This window comes from Odocoileus virginianus, chromosome 25, assembly GCF_023699985.2.
Source record: "Odocoileus virginianus isolate 20LAN1187 ecotype Illinois chromosome 25, Ovbor_1.2, whole genome shotgun sequence".
Taxonomy (NCBI): Eukaryota; Metazoa; Chordata; class Mammalia; order Artiodactyla; family Cervidae; genus Odocoileus; species Odocoileus virginianus.
Window position 1 is genome coordinate 31,149,277 of NC_069698.1, and position 16,150 is coordinate 31,165,426.

Below are 16,150 nucleotides of genomic sequence, written 5' to 3' on the forward strand. Positions count from 1 at the left end.
TGGCTATTCGAGGTTTTTTGTATTTCCATACAAATTGTGAAATTATTTGTTCTAGTTCTGTGAAAAATACCGTTGGTAGTTTGATAGGGATTGCATTGAATCTATAGATTGCTTTGGGTAGTATAGCCATTTTGACAATATTGATTCTTCCAATCCATGAACACGGTATATTTCTCCATCTGTTCGTGTCCTCTTTGATTTCTTTCATCAGTGTTTTATAGTTTTCTATGTATAGGTCTTTTGTTTCTTTAGGTAGATATACACCTAAGTATTTTATTCTTTTTGTTGCAATGGTGAATGGTATTGTTTCCTTAATTTCTCTTTCTGTTTTCTCATTGTTAGTATATAGGAATGCAAGAGATTTCTGTGTGTTAATTTTATATCCTGCAACAAAAAAACACAGCAGGATCCTCTATGACCCACATCCCAGAATTTTAGAAATAAAAGCAAAAATAAACAAATGGGACCTAATGAAACTTAAAAGCTTTTGCACAACAAAGGAAACTATAAGCAAGGTGAAAAGACAGCCCTCAGATTGGGAGAAAATAATAGCAAATGAAGCAACAGACAAAGGATTAATCTCAAAAATATACAAGCAACTCCTCCAGCTCAACTCCAGAAAAATAAATGACCCAATCAAAAAATGGGCCAAAGAACTAAACAGACATTTCTCCAAGGAAGACATACAGATGGCTAACAAACACATGAAAAGATACTCAACATCACTCATTATCAGAGAAATGCAAATCAAAACCACAATGAGGTACCATTATACGCCAGTCAGGATGGCTGCTATCCAAAAGTCTACAAGCAATAAATGCTGGAGAGGGTGTGGAGAAAAGGGAACCCTCTTACACTGTTGGTGGGAATGCAAATTAGTACAGCCACTATGGAAAACAGTGTGGAGATTTCTTAAAAAGCTGGAAATAGAACTGCCATATGACCCAGCAATCCCACTTCTGGGCATACACACCAAGGAAACCAGATCTGAAAGAGACACGTGCACCCCAATGTTCATTGCAGCACTGTTTATAATAGCCAGGACATGGAAGCAACCTAGATGCCCATCAGCAGACGAATGGATGAGGAAGCTGTGGTACATATACACCATGGAATATTACTCGGCCATTAAAAAGAATTCATTTGAATCAGTTCTAATGAGATGGATGAAACTGGAGCCCATTATACAGAGCAAAGTAAGCCAGAAAGATAAAGACCATTACAGTATACTAACACATATATATGGACTTTAGAAAGATGGTAACGATAACCCTATATGCAAAACAGAAAAAGAGACTCAGATGTATAGAACAGACTTGTGGACTCTGGGAGAAGGCGAGGGTGGGATGTTTCAAGAGAACAGCATTGAAACATGTATATTATCTAGGGTGAAACAGATCACCAGCCCAGATTGGGTGCATGAGACAAGTGCTCGGGCCTGGTGCACTGGGAAGACCCAGAGGGATCGGGTGGAGAGGGAGGTGGGAGGGGGGACCGGGATGGGGAATACATGTAAATCCATGGCTAATTCATTTCAATGTATGACAAAAACCATTGCAATGATGTAAAGTAATTAGCCTCCAACTAATAAAAATAAATGGAAAAAAAAATAATAAAATGGAATAAAAATATATTCCAATTCACAAAAAGGAAAAGTGCAATTGCAGAATAAAAATTCATTTCACAGATGCTAAAACATGAAAATCTCACCTTATATATAGTAAGAAATGAAGGAGAAAAGATATTTAAATTATGAAGATAAACATAGACATGGGATAGAAAATAAAGATCAAATTAAAATCATCATTCCCTTGGCAGGTAGAGAGGAAATGGGGAGAGAGAGGGTAGCAGTTAAAACAATTAAGGAAATAACTGCATACCAGGGTATGCAACCTGAAAAAGGTTCACCAGTATCTGGAGAAATTCAGTTCATCAGACTTACTAAGAGACCTCCTAGAACAGTTTTGGTTTCAATGAAAAGGAAAAATATCCTAAACATATTAAAGCAGAAAATCCAGGTTGCAGATAGAAGAATGAATTTATGATGACTTCAGATTTGTCTTCCAAAATAATACATCAGACATATAAAAGTGTAATAAATGAAGACTATAAGTGCAAAAGTTTGTGGCCCAATAATTTTCTATTCTTCCTAAAGTACACCACCCAAAGTTGAGTAAGTAAGGTTCCTGACATCATCAGCATTAAATAAATGAGAGATTTATTGAAGACAAAATCCATAGAAACTCAGAGTAAAAAAGAAAGTGAGCATAAAAACAAGTTAGATACCAATGTAAGTGTAAACAGGATAAAACTGAGTAAAACATAAATGCAATATCAGAAATTATTCTTATTCAAATGTTTAATAAGAATGTTTAGTATAAGTCAATATATACTAATAAGATGGTTCCTCTCTCCATGGAATTCTGTAGGGCAAGAAAACTGGAGTAGGAAGCCTTCTCTTCAAGGGATCCTCTTGACCCAGGGATTGAATGTGGGTCTCCTGCAATGCAGGAAAATTTGTTACTGTGTGAGCCCCAGGGAAGCCTCAACGTATACTAATGTAAGATGGGAATTTAGGTTAAAAGGAGTATAGATAAAGTGGTACGAAAATTCCTGAACTGGGGGATTCAGAATATTTCAGTTTAAAAAATGTTAATAAATAGATACATATGGGTTTTAAAAAATATCAATAACCTTAACAATTAACCATTATACTATGTAAAACAATAGACATGACTTTCTATACACTAAAATATATGAAAGCATAGCAAACATGTATATATAGAAAAGATACAAAGAAAGTGAAAAATATAGAAAGTAGAAAGCACAAAACAAAATGATAAACTTACACAAAAGATAAAGTTGCGTAACTGTAATAAAGTCTTCCTATTAAAAAATATCAGCTTCATAAAAAAGAAATTTAGCTATAAAATAAAGAAGTGCACAGGAAATTTTAAATAAATGGATAAGTAGGTATATTCTACACAAATAAAATAAAGACAAACTAGGTTGATATACTAGATGCAATCATGGCTCCAATACATTACTGTTTCCTGAATCTATGTCATTTGACTTGTAACTCTGAGGTATTCTCCCATCATAAGCGGGATGACTTGCCCCAATTTTTGACATGGGTACAAGTATTACACCTTGTAATACTGGAAAATAGGACCTTGGTGATGTAATGGAAACAGATGCTGAACTGGGCTTGCATGTTAGAGCTGGGCATCCCACACGTCTGCCATCACAGTGAGAATACCCCAGGTCTGGCCTGCTAGAAAAGGAGAGACAGGTGTAAAAGAGCTAAGTTGTGTTAGTCTCCCTAGTTGATTGACACCCAATTAAAAGTCAAACATAACAGCAAACCCAACAAAGAAGAGCAGGGCCTATACAATTCCCAGCTGAATCCATACATGTAGCAGCTACGTTACATTAAACACCCCAGAGTGTCTGTGTTTGTTTTGTTTTGTTTAGCTTTTTTTGTGACATTGTATAGTCAATTTTGGGCTTCCCAGGTGGCACTAGTGGTAAAGAACATGCTTGCCAATGCAGGAGACATAAGACAGGCTGGTTCGATCCCTGGGTTGGTAAGATCCCAGGGAGGAGGGCATGGCAACCCACTCCAGTATTCTTGCCTGGAGAATCCCAGGGACAGAGGAACCTAGCGGGCTACCGTCCATAAGGTTGTAAAGAGCCAGACACAACTGAAGTAACTCAGCATGTACACACACATAGTCAATTTCATTAATAATATTAATACCAGATAAAGAAAAACAAAACTTTTCAAACGACACAAAAAAGTCAAACTAGTGTACTGTAAATCTCTTAAAGAATATCAAACTGACTCAACTCTGGTAACCAGATTATAGGAAAACAAAAAAAAAATAAAGTTCTAGAAATCAAATACGTAACAGTTCAGTTCAGTTGCTCAGTTGTATCCGATTCTTTATAGTACAACTCTCACATCCATACACGACTACTGGAAAAACCACAGCTTTGACTAGACAGACCTTTGTCAGTAAAGTAATACTTATAAGGATTCTCAATAAAATTATCAGTGGATTTCTCAGCAGAAACTTTGCAAACCAGAAGGCAGTAAGATAATATATGTAGAGTGGTTAAAGAGGAAAACTTTCAACTTAGAATTCTATATCACGCAAAACTGTTCTTTCAAAAATGAGAGAGAAATTAAGACATCCCCAGACTCACGTCCCTGGTGGCTCAGATGTTAAAGCATCTGCCAGCAATGCAGAAGACCCGGGGGTTTGACCCCTGGGTTGGGAAGAGCCCCTGGAGAAGGCAGTGGCTACCACTCCAATATTTTTGCTTGGAGAATTCCATGGACAGAGGAGCCTGGTGGGCTACCGCCCATGGGGTTGCAAAGAGTCAGACACGACTGAGCGACTAACACATTTTTTGTGTGAATGAGACAAACAAGAGCTGAGGGAATTCACTGACACTATAACTGCTCTATATGAAGTGCAAATGGGAGCCCTTCAAGTTGAAATGAAAGAGTGTTATATAATAACTTGAAATCATCTAAAATGTAAAATTTTCTGGTAAAGGCAAATTATGAACAAATATAAAAAATACTTTTGAAATTTTGAGTTGTAACTCCACTTTTTATTTTCCATAGGATTTAAAAGACAAATGTATAGAAATAATTACAAATCTACATCAATGGGTATGCAATATATAAAGATATAACTGTTGTCAATAACATAAAGTGAGTGAAGCAGAGCTTAAAGGAGTAGAGTATTTTAAGTGAAAGTTTTTACTGAAGTCTTTATTGCCATTATTGGAGCTAAAGTAGTATCAATTTAAGATAGACTGTCATAACTTCAGATGTCATACAAAATCCCTGTGATAAATACAATATATAGAATATACAGCAAGAAAGATAAAGAGATCAAAACGTGTCAGCACAAAACAATCAACTAAAAAAAAAGGAAGAAATGACACTTCAAAGCCATTTGGATGGCTACTATTGGGGAAAAAAATAGAAAAACAGGAAATAATTGTTGACAAGAATGTAGAAAAATTGGAACTTGTGTGCACCGCTGATAGGTGCAGCTGCTGTGTTCACTGCTGCGTTATTCACAATAGCCAAAAGGTGTAAGCAACCCTAGTATTCAGTAAAGGTGAATGCATAAACAAAACCTGGTGCATATATCCAGTGGACTATTACACAGCCTTTAAAAGGAAGGAAAATCTTACACGTGAAACAACATGGAAGAACTTTAAATGTTATATTACATGAAATAAGACAGTCACAAAATATTAATATAAATGCTATACGATTCATTAAAATGAGATACCTAAGGAGTCAAATTTATCAAGGCATAAAGTAGAACAATGGTTGCCAAGGGCTGGGAAAAAAGTGGTAAATGTGGAGTTCATGGGGTGCAGATTTTCAGTTTGGGAGGATGAAAATGTTCTAGAGATGGGTGATGGCACAACAGTGTGAATGCATTTAATAACACTGAACTATATACTTAAAATGGTAACTTTTAATATATGTCTTACCAAAATAAAAAAGGCTTTCCTGGTATCTCAGATAGTAAAGAATCTGTCTCCAATGCAGGAGACCTGGGTTTGATCCCTGGGTTGGGAAGATTCCCTGGAGAAAGAAATGGCAACCCACTCCAGTATTCTTGCCTGGGAAATCCCATGGACAGAAGAGCCTGGAGGGCTACATTGGGGTCAATGAAACCCAACAAGGTCACAATGAGTGACCTACCATGGGGTCACAATGAGTCGGACATGACTATGTGACCACACACACACACACACACACACAACAATAAAACAAAAACAAAAATCTTACGGAATCCAATTCCCACCCTTATATTATGGATACCTGATTCCACATTTACTTTACCTCTGTAAACAACTAGAACACTTGACAAAATATATGAAAAAAAAGTTTACACACTGGACAACAAAAAGCACACAGCTATGGTATCTTTAAAAAGGTAAACAAATCATTTGAACCCCATATCTAATACCTTTCTACCTGGAGGCAGTTTCCAGACTTCAGTGCAGGAGGGCTGAACTCAACAAAACATGGCGGTTTTGCCAAGCTGGGGACAAAGACTGGAGTCTGAAGAAGTTGAATCCACCAGAATTTGTGTCACAGTGTACCACAAAGGAGGGGGCTACGCAGAGGCAGAGCTCCAGACTCCGAGAGGAGTCCCTTCAAATCCATTGCTGAAGACAAACTTGTGCCTGCATAGGGGGAAACTCCACAAAGAGCTGTGAGCTCAACAACTTCAAAGGCCACAGCCTGCTAGGAGGCACTGCAGTTCTGACCAGCCAGAGTGGAGAAAACTTAATGAACATCACAGACATTCAGTGGAGACTCTGAAAGGGTCAGACTTTACTGTAATGGAGCTAAACTAGCTCTAGAGCAAAAAAGAACTAAGGTCCATCCTTTCTCCTCCTTCTCTCAGCTCTGCTTGCTTTGATTTGGCTTCATTCTCTGGCAGACAACATGCTACGTGTGTGAAATATTGAGAGACCATATTAACAATCTTGAGGTAAGCAAAGACTTTTCAGATATGATATAGTAAGCATGAAACATAAAGATAATAAATTGAAACTGTCATAGTGAAGAATGTCTGCTCCTAAAAAGAACTGATAAGAATGTGAATGTTCAGGTTTGCAAAAGGTACATATGAAAAAGTACCTATATTCCAAATATATGTGTGTGTGTGTATATATATATACATAATATATATATTATGTGTGTATGTTTTATGTGTGTGTATACACACATGTGCTGTGTTATGCTCACTCAGTCATATTGGACTTTTTGCAACCCCATGATCTGTAGCTTGCCAGGCTCCTCTGTCCATGGAATTTTCCAGGCAGGAAACCTGAAGTGGGTTGCTATTTTCTATTCCAGGGGATCTTCCTACCGAAGGATCGAAACTGCCTCTCTTGTGTCTCCTGCATTGGCAGGCAGATTCTTCCCCACCGCACCACCTAGGAAGCCCTGTATACACATACACAGTCGTGTCCGACTCTTTGCGAGCCCATGGACTGTAGTCCACCAGGCTGCTCCATCCATGGGATTTTCCAGGCAAGAGTACTGGAGTGGGGTGCCATTTCCTTCTCCAGTACACACATACATATATGTAAAATTAAAAAGTTATTTTTGAAAAAATGACAAAGAATTGAAGGCACTTCACAAGAGAGTGGTCTAATGGCCACTAGGCTCAAAACTGATGTTCAACATCATGCGTAGTCAAAGGGAATGGATTTTTAAATATAATAACTATTATGACAATTATTTGAGTTATATAAAAACATTTCATTTAAAAGTAAAATTATGTGAACCAAAAGAAGAATACAATTTGTGTGTGTGTGTGTGTGTGTGTGTGTATATATATATATATATATATATAATCTCAGATTGAGGAATGACATTTTAGCATTAAAAGAAGGAAGAAACCATAAAGTATCAGACCAATAGATCTCACAGCAGGTGAATTTAACACTTCTGCACATAAATACTACGAGTTTCCCTGGTGGTTCAGTGGTAAAGAATCCACCTGCCAATGTAGGAGACGCAGGTTTGATCTCTAGATCAGAAAGATCCCCTCGAGAAGAAAATGGCAACTCACTGCAGTATTCTTGCCTGGAAAACCCCATGGAGAGAGAAGCCTCGCAGGCTATAGTTTGTGCGTTCACAAAAGAGCTGGACGTGACTTAGCAACTAAACAACAACAACAACATAAAAATGATAAGCTAGCCAAATGACAAAAAAAAAATTAGGACAATATTTTCAGTACAAAGTAGAAGAGGAATTAATATACATAAAGAACTATGAATGAAGAAAAAGAATGCACCAAGTGAATACCAAGTGAAGAATATAAAGACATTTTACAAAATTAAATATTCAAACATAAATGTATCAAAATGTGCTCAATCTTCTTAAAGATTAGTAAAGATTAATTAAAATAACATCACTGTATCATTTTTACCATTATGCCATGACAATTAACACTGATATATATCACATCATTTTTAAAGTGGTTATTTAGGAATCAACTAAATACATGGCAGAGTCTATAAATTATAATGTATCCATAGTAAAGCAGCAAGTAAGAAATCTATATAGTCTATAAATATACACATATAGTCCTAATTTTAGCTATAATACATAGTATATATGCAGTAAACTCTAACTCACAGTTGTGCACATACACACATATTTATTGTATTAGAACTGGTAGGATAAACCACTATGATAATTGTAGTTTGTGGTGATGGTAATATTAGATTTTTTGTCTATCTTTTTGTATTTTCTCTGTTTCTCCCTCCTGAATTTTAACATTTCTCAATGTTCTAAATCTAACTAACATACTTATTTGTGAGTGTTATAAGGAGAAGAAATGGTTTAAATAGACTTGAATTGATTAAAAAAATGATAACAAATAATGTTATTGGCTGAAAGATAAAGACATTTAGAACAGAAAAATAAGTATTGATATTGCTTGAAAATTTAACAAATTGAGGTTCTGGGGACTAGTCTAAATTACTCTGATTAGAAATTCAATAGCAAGGGCACAATACTGGATTTCATTATCAAATATGCAGAAAGATAATGACTTTAGCAATAATCTCAACAGAGCAGTGCATGAGAAAGAATTCTGAAAATCTTCCTAGGTTTCAAATTATAGAAGCAGTACATTTTTTAAAAATATCAAAGACATATGACATAGGGATAATGATTCTAGGCTGTTCAGCTCTAACTCTGAAGTATATTTCCATTATAGTTGCAATGGTTGTGAAGAAGAGAACAAGGAGATCCAAACCAACAGGGTTCAGAGGTGTGAACAGCACCTTGGACATGGACCACTGAGACCCAAATGCCTCTAATTTCTTTCAAACTTCTCTTGTGAATTTGAGCAAATGTTTTTCTGCTCTCATTTCTAAGCCTCGGTTTCTTTAAATGGAAGGAGTTGAAATAAATGGTCCCCTGTGACTTCTATTATTCTAATATTCTTTGATTTCAAACCCACTTGCACACAAATTAGTCTGTCTTGCTACTTTAAGCACTGACAAAATGAATAACAGAGAGTCCTCAAAACCCAGTCATAAAAAATTACCAATCCTAACACACTCTGTACAGGTTTACTTTCTTCCTCTGATAATCCTCTGAAACCCACATTCATCCCCAAAAGCCTGCATGAAAACCTCCTTCCTTCCCTTTCTTCATTTCTAAAAGCAAAATGTACTTGTTAACAGCAATAACATCAATAATATTAATGATGGTTTATGGTTATTTAGCAATCACTCCATGTCAGGCACTGTACTGTTTTATATTTGCTATCTTTTTCCTCAAGAAAGTGAAATTTTAAAAGATTAAATAACCTGTGGAAGGTTATATACAAATACAAATTTGTATATATATACAAATATACAGAAGCAACACAACATTTGTGGGACAGATCTGAAAAGCATGAGCTTATTTATTGTGTAAGTTATTATGTAAACTGTTGAACAACATAAATAAAACTCTACCAGGAGTCCACTAGCTTGATTATTTATTCATGTGTGATAAAAACAAAGACTTTCAGGGGCCAGTATAATTCCAGGTACAAATGACTGACCACTAACTTGATACTATGAGCCAACTGACCAAACTGAAGACAGAGGTTTGCATGGCTATAGAGCCAGTTGAGACACAAAACTTTGGGCAGAACTTTAAAATCCCTGAAGGCTTCCAGGAGAGAGTGACATAGTATGTTTAATTTTATGATTCTGGAGCAAACAAAGCACATTTAGAAGATACATTTATTTAAGATGTAATAAGAAATCAAGATATTCGATCAGCAACTTTTCAACTGTGCAAATATTTGAAAAACTGTTGAAAATATACTAACAGTTGCTCAAACAAGCAAAATACAGTAGGTGACTGATAAGTATTTTGATCAGGAATTCTTAAGCATGAGTTTAAAAATGGGTATAAAAAATGACAAGGAGAGTTTATTCAAATGTGGTTTCTTGGGCCATGCCCAGAGATTCTGATTTGGAAGGTACATCTACATTTTTAAAGGCACAACTCAAGGAATTCTGATAAACATAGTACATACAAGTCTACCATAACTGTACATGGGTAGATACAGCATGAAGCCCTACAGCTGGAAATCAATCTTAGAGAATTAAAGAGAAAACACATCTGGAAGAAAACAGTGGATTATCCTAACCTAATTTATATTGCTTTATAATTGACCAAATCACTCATTTGTGTTATCTCCTTTGAGCCTGAAAATGCACTGAAATGGTATTATAAATTTTACTTCCACTTAAAAATGAAGAAACTGATGCTCAAGGAGGTTAAATGATTTGGGCTGGGAGAATAGCCACCAGACTTGAATCTGAGTCTTTTAACTGTAAATCCCAGCTTGTTTCATAACACCCTTATTTTAAAGAAACTTTGGTACAATAAATTACAAAGTTGTTTGTGGACATTTGATGTTAGTAAATCAATAGAAATAAATTACTAGTCACATCAGAAAGATTTCTATAAAGTTTAGAGAAGAATAATGATGACGTTGTTGAGTCAGTGGGCTCAGAATTCCATGGCTTTTGGATGACTATTGCCCTATAGACAGTCCGCTTAGTAAGGTTCTACAAATATACTCTTACTACTAAAAGTGTGGTCTGCATACACATGGGCATCAACTGGGAGTGAATTAAAATTGCAGAATCTTGGGCTTCACCTTCCATCCTGTGAAGAAGAATCTGCATTTTAAACACAATGCCCAGGAGTCCAGGACTGTAAGTTCTATCACAGTAACAAAATGACTCCATCTTTCTGAATCTCATTTTCCTCACCTGTGAAATGAGAGAGATGAACTAGTCTAGCTTTAACACTCTTCTATTAGTTACTTACTGGAGCATAGGAGTTGACAAACTATGGCCTGTGGGCTAAATCTGACCAGCAAGCTAAGGGTGATCTTACAATTTAAAAAAATTTAAAAAAGAATATTTTGTGACAGGTGAAAATTTTGGTAATCCAACTTTTAGTGTCCATTGTGCATACGTGCTGAGTCACTTCAGTCGTGTCCAACTCTTTGTGACCCTAAGGACTGTAGCCCGCCAGACTCCTCTGTCCATGGGATTCTCCAGGCAAGAATACGGGAGTGTGTAGCCAAGCCCTCCTCCAGGGTATCTTCCCAACCCAGGGATCAAAACTGAGTCTTCTGCATCTGCTGCATTGCAGGCAAATTCTTTACCCACTGAGCCACCTGGGAAGCCCTTAGTGTCCATTAATAAATTTTAATTAGAACACAGCCAGACTCACTGGCTTACAACTGCCTATAGCTAGTATCATGCCATGATAGCAGAATTGAAAGGATGTAATCAAGACTGTAGGGTCCTCAAGGCCTAAAACATTCACTATCTGGCCCTTTACAGAAGTATTTGCTAACACTTGCTATAGTAATAATGGTAACAGCCACAACCACCATTTCAGCAGATACTAGGACTCAAAAGTGTACTAAGAACACATGTGCATATAATTTAAATGTATATGCATATACATATATATTTGTATATACAGTAGTTTGTTCAGCTACTTCTCTACTTCTATTTGATTCTATTTAAAAGTTTTGATATGATCTGACTAATCCCAGTTTTTCAGGATGTTTTTCCATTTCTGAAGGCAGATGTAATTGTAATGATTCTCATGTTGAGTGTAAGAAATGGTCTCTGAAAAATATATTTCAGAATCTCTAGTGAAGAAGGGAACAGCATGTATAATTTGAATAAAAACATATTTATCTGAAATAAATTACTGAAATTTCAATGAAATACCCTATGTAGGTTAGGAACTTACGTAACATAAGAGAACACTTGCATGGGTTAAGTATGATTCTAAGACTCAGCAAATCTTTTATTTTAATTTTTATTATTTTTTATTTATTGCTATTAATATCTAAAAGGTCTGATATTTTATTTCTGCCGATGGAGCCAGAAACACACTTTATAATCATATCTGTGTTTTCTCAATTGAGAACAACTTCCTATCTACTAATTAAGGCAACAATTTGAGAAAGTCTACCATGATATTGATTTGTAGAATGATGTCAACTATGACATGACACAAAGGCTAGGGGTCTATACTCTAGAATTCTTTCAAATTAAGGTATCACTACTGTACACTGTGGCTCAGCTGGCTCTCCTGCAATTCGGGAGACCAGGGTTCAATCCCTGGGTAGGGAAAATCCCCTGAAGAAGGGAAAGATTACCCACTAAAGTATTCTAACCGAGAGAATTCCATGGACTATATAGTCCACGGGGTCGCAAAGACTTGGACATGAGTGACTTTCACATTCACTGTACGTTACAGAAACATAAAATACCTATCAAAAGAATTCCAAGTAAGTAAAATATAAGTAATGAACTGTATATTATTACTGTTCAAAGTCTGTATTTGAATATAAAACAAACAGTTCCAGAATTTATTTTTAACCTCATATATACAAATGAAAAGAAACAAGAAATAATTTGAATTTTTAGTTGATATTTTAAGGTTATTCAAGTATGCATTCAAAAAATTTTTTAAAAGAATTTTAAAACAAAGGAAGTGGCCTTCTTTTGCAAAATCTCTACAGAAAACCATTATGATTGTAAAATTGCTACTTATTATCATAAAAGAGAACAAGTAGTTCTACTGAACTATTTATTATCATAAAGTAGTAAACGATATTACTAAAATTAGTAAATTTTATTACCATAAGCCAGTAAACCAGGACAATCAAGTTCTACATTATTATCATAAACTTGTTCTGGTTTTTGTTTTGCTGTAACGTGATAGGACAAAACAAAACGTTGTAGGATATGCTTCTATTGTTTCTTCTGCAACTGACAATTTACCTATGAAAAAATTGTCCTCAAAAGTAGGGTTATTTAAATAAATGAAAAAAAAACCAAGATATTTATTAAGCTATGATTTCCAATACTGAAGAAAATTCTCCAGTACTAAATTATTCTAAATTTCTCTTGAATATTTGTATTTGTTCTATTTATATATCTCCTTGAAAAAGCTTTCTAGTAAGTAAAATAAAATACAGAACATACAATGTACCAAACACACACAAACATTTTCATAATAATCTGTTTGCATATGAATACTCATAATTACAGTATATTTTTACACCATAATGTCATATCATTCTTTATCCAAGAATTCAAACCATACTGAATATTTAATACATATTTTAATATAAATCATAGTATCAGTTCTTACCAGATCTTGCCCAGCACATCAAACAGAGAAAAATGTATACTCTCATTTGGAATCTGATAAAAGTAAAGGAAGCACTCAGATTCACCAAGAAAGAAATTCTAAACTTCATTAAGGCTTCTCTTTGGCAGGACTGTCACAGCCTGGTAGGTTTTAATGTAAAATATCCTTGGCTTTTGCTCCTCCCTGTTTGTTGAAAAGGTGAGGCAGTTCATTTTCTCCCATTTAGCTTGTACTTGTGAGAAGGTTTTATGAGTTAAACACTGTAATAAGTCACAGACATTCAACTACATGAGGTGAATTTAAGGGAAAGAAAAAGATAATTACATCTTTCTTTATTCCTCCTAACCTCAGGATTTCAGAAGCGGTTGGGAAGAAGATATTTGTTGAAACCTTAAAGCAAATGTGATGTTAGGAAATGCTAGAAATAAAAAGAGTCAGAAAAAGTTGTGGTTTATGTTCATTCTGATTACAAACTAAGTTGTCTTTATAACCATAAAATCAATAATAAAATCCATATCCACCAAGCTTCCAAGTATAAAATATGGTCTTTTTATACATATATCATTTTGCAACCCAAACTCAGTGGTTATTTTAAAATTGAAAATGCTAGCCTGTCTCTTGAGATCTACTATTTGAAGATTTTAAAAATATTTTTGTTTTTAACATAGCAAACATTTTAAGATTATTACAAGATTTCTTTTCAACTATTTACTTCATTTTTCCCTTATTTTCCTTCTAACAATAGATGTTGGTAGGCAAGGAAAAGAGAGAATTTCCATTCTCTATGCACATGCATTCTAAGTTCAAAAATTAAATGTGTTTGGAAATTCAAGTCTCTAAATTTCAAAAGATACTTTAAGAACAGGCCTGTTTAATTCACATCAATCAGTATAAACTATGCTGAGGTCTGGGGAGATGTTTCAGAGGAGCCACAAACAAAATGAGGTATTCATTTAAAAATCATGAAAAATGTAACTGCTGCTGAGATGTCATCATTATTTTGACCTATTCAGTCTGGGAATTTTATGTGAGACTTCAGTTTTAAAAGGGTGCCAACATGATAATTTGACTGGAGACCAACAAATAATCATTTAGCTGTAACAAGTGTACTTTTCTAACAAAGATATAAATAAACTACATATTTTCAGAATGTGGGAAGAAAGATAAATGTCATACATTTTAAGAGAAACTCTAAACAAGTTTATAGTCAAATTAACAGATAAGTCTTTCTTCACATATCATTTTCCTTTTGCTCTGTGCTTTTGATGTCACACTTTAATATGAATCCTGCACATTATTTTCATCTTAACCATCCTAAAGAGCTCATATTGAAAATATCAAGTTGGCATTTAGGACAAAACAATTCATGGCCAAATTTCAAAATATAAAATTATGCTTTACTTCATACATTTTACTTACTCTAAATTGTGAGAAAGTTGAGGCCATTAATGTCCACTGCATTAAACAGCAAAACTAGAGGGAAGATGAAATATTATATAAAAGGAGTATAGTTTACTAAGACAATATATATGTACTAATTAGTCTCCTTGTATTTAAAAGAATGATTTTAAGACCTTCCAGACATGTATATAGTATAAATCATACTATAAGAGTGGAAATGAGGATGATGATGATGAAGATATAAAATTGATGAAGCCCTATATACCAAGTAACTTTCTAGGCATGTTATAGTTAGTTATAGTAGGTAGTTGAGTAGACTTATTGAGATGAAGGAGTCATTTTTTGTCAGAATATAGTTTGGGACAAAAAGTTATGTAATTTAGCAATATGTGTCAAAATGCTTAATGTTCTCATCCTTTGGTTCTATAATTAAATATCCCAGATACTTTGCCAAAGAAGTACAATCACACCCATGCACAAAGATATATGTGCCAGGAAGTTCATCTCAGCACATTTATAATAGCCAAAAAAAGTGGAAACAACATAAATGCTGAACAGTGGGGGATTCATCTAATTATATACATTGTTTTGCTGTTTGTTTAGTTGTTAAATTGTGTTGACTCTTTGCAATCTCATAAACTGTAACCCACAAGGATCTTCTGCCCATGGGATTTCCCAGGCAAAAATACTGAAGTGGGTTGCCATTTCCTTCCCCAGAGTATCTTCCCAACCCAGGGAGAGAACCTATGTCTCCTGCATTGGCATGTAGGTTCTTTATCACTGAGCCACTAGCAAATTATATGTTAATACACACTGTGAATTAAAATTAGTGATGCAGAGAAATCAATATTTATTGGTGTAGAAAGCCTTCATTACATGGTTTTGGGGTGATCAGTTCAGTTCAGTCACTCAGTTGTGTCCAACTCTTTGCAACCCCATAGAATGCAGCACACCAGGCCTCCCTGTCCATCACCAACACTTGGAGCTTGCTCAAACTCATGTCCTTTGAGTCAGCGATGCCATCCAACCATCTCATCCTCTGTCATCCCCTTCTCCTCCCGCCTTCAATCTTTCCCAGTATCAAGGTCTTTTCCAAAGAGTCAGTTCTTCACATCAGAGGGCCAAAGTATGGAGCTTCAGCTTCAGCATCAGTCCTTCCAATGAATATTCAGGAGTGATTTTCTTTAGAATTGACTGGTTTGATCTCCTTGCAGTCCAAGGGACTCTCAAGAGTCTTCTCCAACACCACAGTTCAAAAGCATCAGTTCTTCAGTGCTTAGCTTTCTTTATGGTTAAACAATTCCCTCATAGCTCAGTTGATAAACAATCTGCCTGCAATGCAGGAGACCCAGATTCAATTCCTGGATTGGGAAGATCTGCTGTAGAAGGGATAGGCTACCCACTCCAGTACTTTTGGGCTTCCCTTGTAGCTCAGCTGGTAACGAATCCACCTGAAAGGTGGAAGACCTGGGTTTGATCCCTGGG